Here is a 9,131-nt window from a genome sequence, read left to right as displayed (position 1 = left end):
GAGAAAATGATTAGAGCACATGCATTTTAATTTGATCCATAACTTTCATATACCCAAGGAAAGCATAACCCCTGCCTGCTCACAAAAACAGATCCTGCTTTTAAAGCCCATCCTCCTCTCCTTCCTTGTCCTCTGCTTACCCAACACTGCCCCACACTGAACCCATATGCATACACTCACATTCAAACATCCCACCTTCACCTGTAGCTCCCAAGATGGCCAACATCAAGAAGACAGGTAAGATGATTTGATGTTATTGGAGTCTTGGCTCACCTGCAGTCCCATTTTTTTTCTTTCTCTTTATCAGGCTTGTGGGCAGATTATAATTTGTACCATCTCCATGAAATCCAAACAGGATGAGTGTGGTCCTACATAGGTTAGGACTTTCATGTGTAAATTGACAGCATTTTATACAGGAGTGATTTATGAAATGGTACCCCGGAAGAGTCTATTCACCTCCCCTGGGCGAGCTGAGAAGTTGCTTTAACTCATGGATAGTCCCCATTTCTTAAAGTTAGTCCCCCAAGTCTGCCCAGAAGCTGCATGACTGAGCACCATTTGGGAAATGCTTCAGCACCCCTGGTTGCACGAGCCAAGCTATGAGGACAATTCTGGAGGGTTCTTTTTATCTCATCCTTTTATATGATATGTTAGTACCTGTGCTACAGAGTCACTATTTTTAAAAATCTATATATGTTTTTGTTTAAATGGTAATGTCCAGGGCATTCTTGTGACCTAACTGTCCTTTGGATTCTTAAGGGTTATGTTGGGAACACTTGAAGGTCAACTATGGGTTTGGTGGCACTGGTGAATAATTAAGATAAGCCCAAGCTCTGAGGACCATGATGCTAACACAACAGAGGGGATTCCACCCACTCTCCATCCAAACCTACCCTCCCATATGCCTGGGATTTACCAACCTGGCATTTGAGCAGTCTTAGCCAAACCACAGATGGGGTCAAAGATTACCTTCTTAATCGCTCATGTGAGGCTGGATTTGTGACATTCTTACCAAAATGTAGCAGAGAGTTTGTGACTGCAGCAAGCTGGTCCAGGATATAATAGAATTCCTTGGCTACAACGAAACACAGCAAAACCTGCAGGAGAGTCTTGGCTATGCTCCTTCACGCAGCTTTCATATGACAGTGCTCCACGTGTAGTGAGGCCACTGGGAGAGTGCAGGTGAAGTCAGACAGCAAGCATTGACCACACCCCCAGATCTTGGGAGCAGTTCTGCTGGGGACACCAGCTTTCAGCTCTCCAGGAGATGTCCGTGCTCTCGAATGCTATCCAATTCTTACTCATTTCATCAGCATTTTTTAGTCCACTTTCATGATCTATGGAAGCTATGTTGACTCTGCCAATGAATTACAGAAACTAAGGTATCAAGTGCCTACTATATTTCTATTTCTCACATTGCAGTATGTAGGTGTTCTTGGCTTCTTTCTATGGCTGGAGGAAACTGGGGTACAATGAGTTACCCGAGCTAGCACAGCTGATGAACATCAGAGGCAGAACTAGAACTTGCCTCTGACTCCCAAATCTGTTCCTTCTCTCATTTCTCTGTGAATATGATAAGGTTGAAGAAGATCCGGAAGCTTAGATATTGACTGAGGACACTTAAATCCTTCTGGAGCAGATTATTGTAAAATTAGATGTGAACACAAGTGAATGAGGAGTGGCCCTGTGTCTCTCTCTCGTGACTTGCAGGTCTATCTTTTAAAAAAGGAGTCATGAAGTCTGATAACAGTTCCAAGGTGCACCACGGTCCATGGGCACAGAAGCACACCTTCATTACATAACTCTATGGTGCCCTCACTGTAGTTACTAAGGTTTTTGTTTTTGTTTTTTAATGTCATGAGGATAAATGGCTAACATTTATCCCAAAATTCCCTTTGCTTTGTAAGTGAATGAGCTTGGCTGACACCTGGCTAAGTGAAGCCAGATTCAATTAAATGTCTTCTTAGGCAATTGTGACAGACTGTCAGTTTATTTTCCCTAAACTGGTTGACTGTGCCTTGTTCTCTCCTTTTATTTTATCTCTGATCTGGTCTTTTCCATCCACCCACCATTTTCTGTTTTCTGTATTTACACCACCAAAGACGTCCTGCTTAGTTTCCCTTCAGGCTCTGAAGTAATAAATTACCTAAAGTTCTACAGTGAGAACTCATGCAGAGCCATTTCTGTGGGGTTCTGAAGAATACTTCCAGTTTGCTTTGTTTTAACTCACTATTGTTTGTGCCCATGGAAAGGTATTTAAGAACAAGGCTGGGTGCTCAGCCACCCCTCACTGGAATGGTTTTGAATACTCAGTGTTGGTCATTTGCGCAGATGGCCAAATTAAGGTTGATGTGCCTAGACATTATAAGCTAACAGCACATGCTGTGAACACACACACACACACACACACACACACCACACACACAACGCACACGTGTGCCTACTGCAGCACACTAAAATGAGGACTTGTTTCCTACTACCATAGAGTGAACAAGTAACAAAAGTTTGGTTGTATATCTGATATACCTAGTGTTCCTTGAATGTTGGATTCTATATATATTGAATAAAGATTTGGCTAAAAAGCTGAATTGAGTGAATTGAAGAAGCATCTGATGCAAGATTTTTTGTGTGTCCCACTTCACATATATTATATATATATATATATATAGATATATATAGACTATATATATACCACCACACAACACACATATCTACTACTACATATATATATATTTATATACTTAATCAGTTTCCTCAACAATCATGATCCTATTTCCTTTAAACTCTACTCATCAATAAATACAAAACAGAGCAGGAGCTTGGGGAATAGCTTGGTTGGTATCACAATTTCTGTGCTCTGTGAGCCTTCATCCGCAGAACCCCATAATTAAAATAGCTGTGTTGAAATCCCCATTCCTGGGGGACAGGGAAGGCCTAATCTCTTGGTTTAAGGCCAGGCAGCTTAATTCAATAAGCCTTAGGCCCTACCTATAGGCACAATCTCAAAGAACAGGTAGATTGTGCCTGACGAGGAACACCAGAGGTGGACCTCTGTCCTATATACACACTATATACACAGTATACACTTTGCATATGTACTTGTATATACATCTACACACACCACCCACACCACACACACACACCCACACACACACACTATGTTGCTCTAGTGGAACGGAAGAGAAATCAAAATTACTATTACTTTTAGTTACTTCCACCTCCCAGTATGGAGAGCAGAAGCCTACAAGAAGCCTAACATCTGTCTGTCTGCCTTCCTCGGCAGCAGTTCCTGATAGGGAGCCATCCTGAGTAATAAAAAAAATAAATAAATAGAAAATAACAACAACAACCATAAAACAACCAAAGAAGCTTTAGGAGTTTGGGGTTAAAAATGAATGGGGCCACTCCTGATTTTAAAAACAATTAAGAATGTTTACCTAGATCTCAGAGTATATAGAAAAAAAGTATTTTCGAATGTTGGATTGAATTCAGCATCTTAAAGATGAGAATTAGGTTGAAGCTGTGGAAGGGAGCCTGGGCCTGTCTAGTGTTTAATCACTGCAGTGCTAGGCTGAGCCTGTGAGTTACAGTGTAGTGCTCTAGCTAGTTCAGTGGTTTCCCTTTTCAACTCTCACAGACAAGCTGGGAGCAGACATGTCTCCCCAGCATGCCCAGCAGCCATGAGTATTGCGGTTTCAATAGAAACATCAAACCGTGGTCAGTGTAAGGCCGCTGCTTCCCTGGAAAGGCCGATGTAGGGATGAAGTCGGCCATTTTTGTATGTTCTCATCAGACTTTGTTTGGCTGGAACTCTGCACTCCTTACTGCTTGCATGCTTACTAATTTGTTATTAAAACCCTTGTATTTTCCTTTGTTCTTCATAACTAACACACTGGCAACTGAATGCATGAGTTTTGTGTAAACTAGAGTACGACCTTAGCAACCAATGGCTATATCCGTGGTTATATCCTAACAACTTAGTTGAGACGATTGTACTTAGAGAAGCAGCATTTTAAGTGGTAAATATAATGTGCTGTTCACTTAATTTACTGTTATGAGCTCTTAGAATATTCCCCCCCCTTATCCACGTTAACTTTTTATTATGGATGAGATTTCATTATTGGCTTTGTAGTTTAAAGGAAAGATTCTGTGTAGTAACAATTTATCATTTCACCTGTGCTGTGGACTTAGGAAACTGAGGTCACAGCATTCCACTTTCAGAATTACGTATCCTCCCTACTGTCCCCTACCCCAAGTAGTTAAGCTGTGCTGTAGACGCCTAGTGAAGGTAGACACGAGGGGGCTTGCTCTGAAACTGCACTTTAGATATTTGAAAAATGATACCAGGCATGGCATGATATTTATTTCTTATATTCTCAATATCTCAGGACCCTGTCTCCTGCCAAGTCTCCTTCTTCATCGACTGGGTCTATTGCCTCCAGCAGAAAATACCCATACCCGATGCCTCCACTGCCTGATGAAGAGAAGACAGCAAACCGACAGAGTGCCAGGGTACACAGCAATTCCCACATGCTTTCTACGTGGTCCATGGTGGCTATCTTTCACCCTACTTTTCATATATTTCCCACTCTCTTTTTTGTTTTTGAGACAGAATTTTATTATTTAGCCTAGACTGGAGCCAAACTCATGAGAATCCTCATCTGGAATCATAGGCATGCACCATTGTGCCTGGTTCTGGGTTCACAATTTAAAAAAAAAAAAATGCTTTGCAAAAAAAAAAGATAAGTATATTTGAAAACATGTGCAAATTAATCTATACTGGTATATTCTGGAGATACTTTATATATACTGTGTGTGTGTGTGTGGGTGTGTGTGTGTGTGTGTGTGTGTGTGTGTGTGTGTGTGTGTGTGTGTGTGTGAAGATATGTGCATGTGAGTGTGGGTCCCATGAAGGCCAGAAGAGGACATCGTTGGATCCCCGGAAGTTAGAGTTACAGGCAGTTGTCAGCTGTCTCACATGGTTCTGGGAAGCAAGCTCCAGCCTCTGCAAGATCAGCCAGCACTCTCAGCCACTGAGTCCTGTTCCCAGAGAGCCAAACTGAAAACAAATATGGAGATCTTCATCTTATGACAAAACATAATTTACCAGAAACTTTGTATAAATATTAAGTCCCTTGTACGGCTTAGTCATAACATCCCCCCAGTGCATTGATCTGTGAACATTGGGGTGGTAGAGTTCAGAGGGTCAGAACAGCCTTCAGAGGAGTCAGTGAAACGCAGAACCGAAAAGATCAGTCACTGATTCCCAGTGCCTCTTATGGCCACTTACATTATGATGCTGCTCTTGCACGTGGGGGGGAGGGGGCGGCTGAAGCTTTTGAAGCTTCCACAGATGCAAATGATAAATTATATTTATCCAGTAAATAATTTTCCAACAGTCAACACAAATCCAAAACCAACCCCAGCCCGGGGACTGAGAAGCAGCTGGGTGACTTCCTTCAGGGTGTTTGTCAGGAAGGGCATGGTGACACGTGCGCAATACCATGGCAGTGGCCCATGGCTTCATGGTCAGAGCAGCGGGCAACTGGACATGGACTGGGTGGCCGTGGATAGAGGAAGCCTACTGGCTATTGAGATGGACCTCGGTCAGAAAAGCTCTTGTCTTCGCAGCATAATCAGTGGCCAAGGTTCTGAATTCTTAGAGTTTTTAGTATCTGAGGGTGCTTTAGGGCCTTGTAGATCCTGAATCAAAATTATGGGGCTCAGGGTAATGTGAATTATTTGTATTTTGGCTTGTTCAACCCAGGGTTGGTTAAACACACACACACACACACACACACACACACACACACACACACACAGAGAAGGGGGGGGGGGGCGGGGGGAGAAAGCACTAAAAGCTGTCATCAGAAAGTCTATACAAATTTGAAGAACGTTTTGTTCACTGTGAATTCCAGAAATGATATAAAATGGCATTGAAGAATACCTCAGATTCCCGGCACTCTGTTTTGGGGCACTGTAAAGGATGTGTTTATAGACACCAGCTGTTTTTGCCCTGCTCTGTGGTAACCCAGGTTGCTGATGGCCATCCCTCTGCACAGCACTGAGCACTAAATCGAGCACTTCACTTCTTCCCCAGCTAAATTGCCTGCGTCCTTGTTTTGATCGGTCAAAGTTGAGTGTGTTCTCTCCACTGTCACCATGACAAGGTGTAGATTATTAGAGATGCTAACACAGGAGAACTCGTGGAAATGACACGTCCCCGGGAGAAATGGGCACCACCTGCTCTTCCCATGGGCTGAGCACTGGTGGTGAGGACTCCACTGCTGGACTGACGGTTGTCTGGTCCCACAAGCAGCAGGTCCCATTGTCAGAAAGCGCCTGTTAAAGGCACACAGGTGCAGGCAGTCATGCCTCTTGCTACAGATGACATCATAGTTCGCTTCTATTTGTTTCCCACAGGGATAATCATGACTGTTAGTTTTTCTTTTTTTTTCTTTACTTTTCTTTTCTTTACTTTTCTAAGCTCTTTGAGGCCAAAGTCTTCTCTCCCACTCCTGACTACCATCTAAGCGTTCTGATTTTCTCTGCCTGGGACACCCTGTAGCACTCTGATTACTCCCTCTCCACTTTGATCCTTAGATTAGAGAGTTTCCCATTGGGTTCCAAAGAACAAAGGTGTCTTTTTAAAAAACATTTAAGACTTTTTAGAACTTTTTCTGTGTATGTGTGGTCTGCCTGCATGTATGTATGTGCATCGGGTATATCTTTGAACCTCCAAAAGCTAGAAGAATGTGTTGGATCCTCTAGAACTGGAGTTATAAACAGTTGTGAACAGTCACATGGCTGCTAGGAATTGAACCTGAGTCCTCAAAAAAAAAAAAAAAAAAAAAAAAGCAGCCATTGTGCTTAACTGCTAGACCGTCCTCTCAGCTCCAGAGTAGATCTTTTTAATGTAAATATTTGTAAACTTGGCCTGAGGTAGGTAGCTGGAGTCATATGGCTGGTAATAATAGCCTGGCTATATTAACTGACATAAAGGCCATTAGCAGAATTGTGAAATTAGGCCCCTTCTCTGGTAAACTGTGATGTCTGAGTGTGCCAATGTTTGCAGTCCATGGAGGTCACTGCTGCTCACTGCACAAAGTGGATCTGGCCAGACTCAGCAAGAAGGACTGATAGCAGAGGCAAAGAGGGAGTGAGGAAGGATGGAGAAGCCTTTGTCGGTCCATGCTGACATGACAGCACTTAGGGAGCAGTTTTTGAGGAGTCAGAGATAGAGTTGGAAAGGGCACGGCCTCCTCATGGTCCCATAGTGACACTTATGGGGGTGCTGTCTGTATGGACGGAATCGTACGTCTTAGCCTTGGCTTCACGTGGAATTGTCTGAAGCGCTTCAAAATAGGTTAAACCTAAATTCCCTACCATTGAGATTTGGTTTAATTGGTGGGTATGCTACCAGAGCAGTGGATTTTGAAACCTTTGCAGATTAGGACTAAGGAGATGGTTCATCTGGTAACATGTTTCACTGTGCAATTGTGAGGGCTTTAGGTCAAAGTCCCAGAACCCATGTAAACGGTCAGGTGTGGTGGTGCATGCCTGTAATCCTGATAGTGAGGAGGCAGAGGCAGGGGCAGAGGCAGAGAGGGAGAGGCAGAGGCAGAGAGACAGAGAGGCAGAGAGGCAGAGGCAGAGGCAGAGAGGCAGAGGCAGAGACAGGAGCAGGAGCAGGAGCAGGAGCAGGAGCAGAGGCAGGAGGATCCCTGAAGCATGCTAGCCAGCTAGTCCTGCCAAAGCTGTGAGCCCCAAGTTCAGAGACTCCATCTTCAAAATTGAAGTAGAGAATCATGGACATTGACCTTTCATCTCCAAATGCGTGTGCACCCCCATATGTGCACACACATGAACATATGTACATGAAACACACACACACAATTTTCTCAGATAGGCTTACACAGCTGTGATTGAAAACCACTATTCTAGCTGGCAGTACACTGTGTATAATAAAACGAAATAAGTAACTTAAAAACAATACTTTAAAAACTTTAAAACTTAAAAAATTTAAGATGTAATATTTATTCAAAATTTTAAGTAATATGAAATGAGCATGAGAGGGGTTTGTGTGTGTGTGTGTGTGTGTGTGTGTGCGTGTGTTTCTTTTATCTAAAGGTGGCAGTTTTTAGAACAGTTGATGCAGGATCTGGAAGATGGCTCAGCGAGCAGGGAATTTGCTGTGGAGGCATGCAGACTGGAGTTTAAATCCCCAAATTCCACACGAAGAGCTAAGCATGCATGCATGTGCCTGTGTGGACAGGAGTTCACTGGCCAGTGAGATGCCCTATCTCAAGGCAGTAAGCTGTGTGCACGGTGCTAAAATAAGTTATCCAAAGGCCTTGTCTGGTGTCCTAATGCACAAAGAAGGAATATTAATAGCAGGTTTAGGAGAGAGCTCAAAGTTTGTGTACTTCTTATATCCATTTATTAGACAAGAGCATGCACCATAGTTACTGACGTACGGTTGGGATCCTTCTTCATAGCTAGAAAGTCTGCTACGGCTTTCACAGTGTATCATTTACTTTGCTCTGTTTGCAGCTCTGGGAGACATCCATTTAAGAGCAACTGTTTACAAGCAACACATCGAAACTGTTTACTTCTACTTTTATAGAGACCCAGACACCCACCATCACTACAAATCTATCTGCTCTTCAGACGACGACTGAAAACTCTCTGAGAGACCAGAGGACAGGAAGCCACGGGTCATACCTGGACAGGAAGCCATGGGTCGTACCTACATGCCATTTTCTTTTTGTCATTGGCTTAAAGTTTTATCAACTGGTGAAAAGCACTACTGGAATGTTAACCACTTATGGTCTGGTATTGGTATGTTAATGATAATCTGCATGACAGGTATATGTAAAGTATCAATGAAATTAACTCACATGACCCAAATTAGCAGGTTTCCTGAGGGACAGAAGTAGATTCAGAACTGGGCATTCTGAAACACATCCTCATTGCAAACAGTAATGCCATATGCATGAAGCTTCTGTTTATTGTTTTCCATATACAAGGAAACAACATCCCATAATAGAAACTAGCATGCTGGGCTATGGCATATAGGATTTTTTTGCAGGACTGAAAAGCTTCGAGAGGCCAATATCCCATATGCTATC

General features: G+C 43.0%; 1 long non-coding RNA gene across 1 annotated transcript; it reads left to right on the top strand.

The window, feature by feature from the left end:
- Positions 1 to 82: 82 nt before the first annotated feature.
- Positions 83 to 8,670, top strand: LOC127186442 (uncharacterized). Its single transcript, XR_007830388.1, has 3 exons — positions 83 to 237; positions 4,389 to 4,512; positions 8,554 to 8,670. It is a non-coding gene; the product is annotated as an uncharacterized LOC127186442 (long non-coding RNA).
- The last annotated feature ends 461 nt before the right edge of the window (positions 8,671 to 9,131 follow it).

The sequence above is a fragment of the Acomys russatus genome, unplaced genomic scaffold (assembly GCF_903995435.1).
Source record: "Acomys russatus unplaced genomic scaffold, mAcoRus1.1, whole genome shotgun sequence".
Classification (NCBI taxonomy): domain Eukaryota; kingdom Metazoa; phylum Chordata; class Mammalia; order Rodentia; family Muridae; genus Acomys; species Acomys russatus.
Note: the sequence above shows the minus strand (reverse complement) of the source record. Positions and strands in the feature narration are given on the sequence as shown.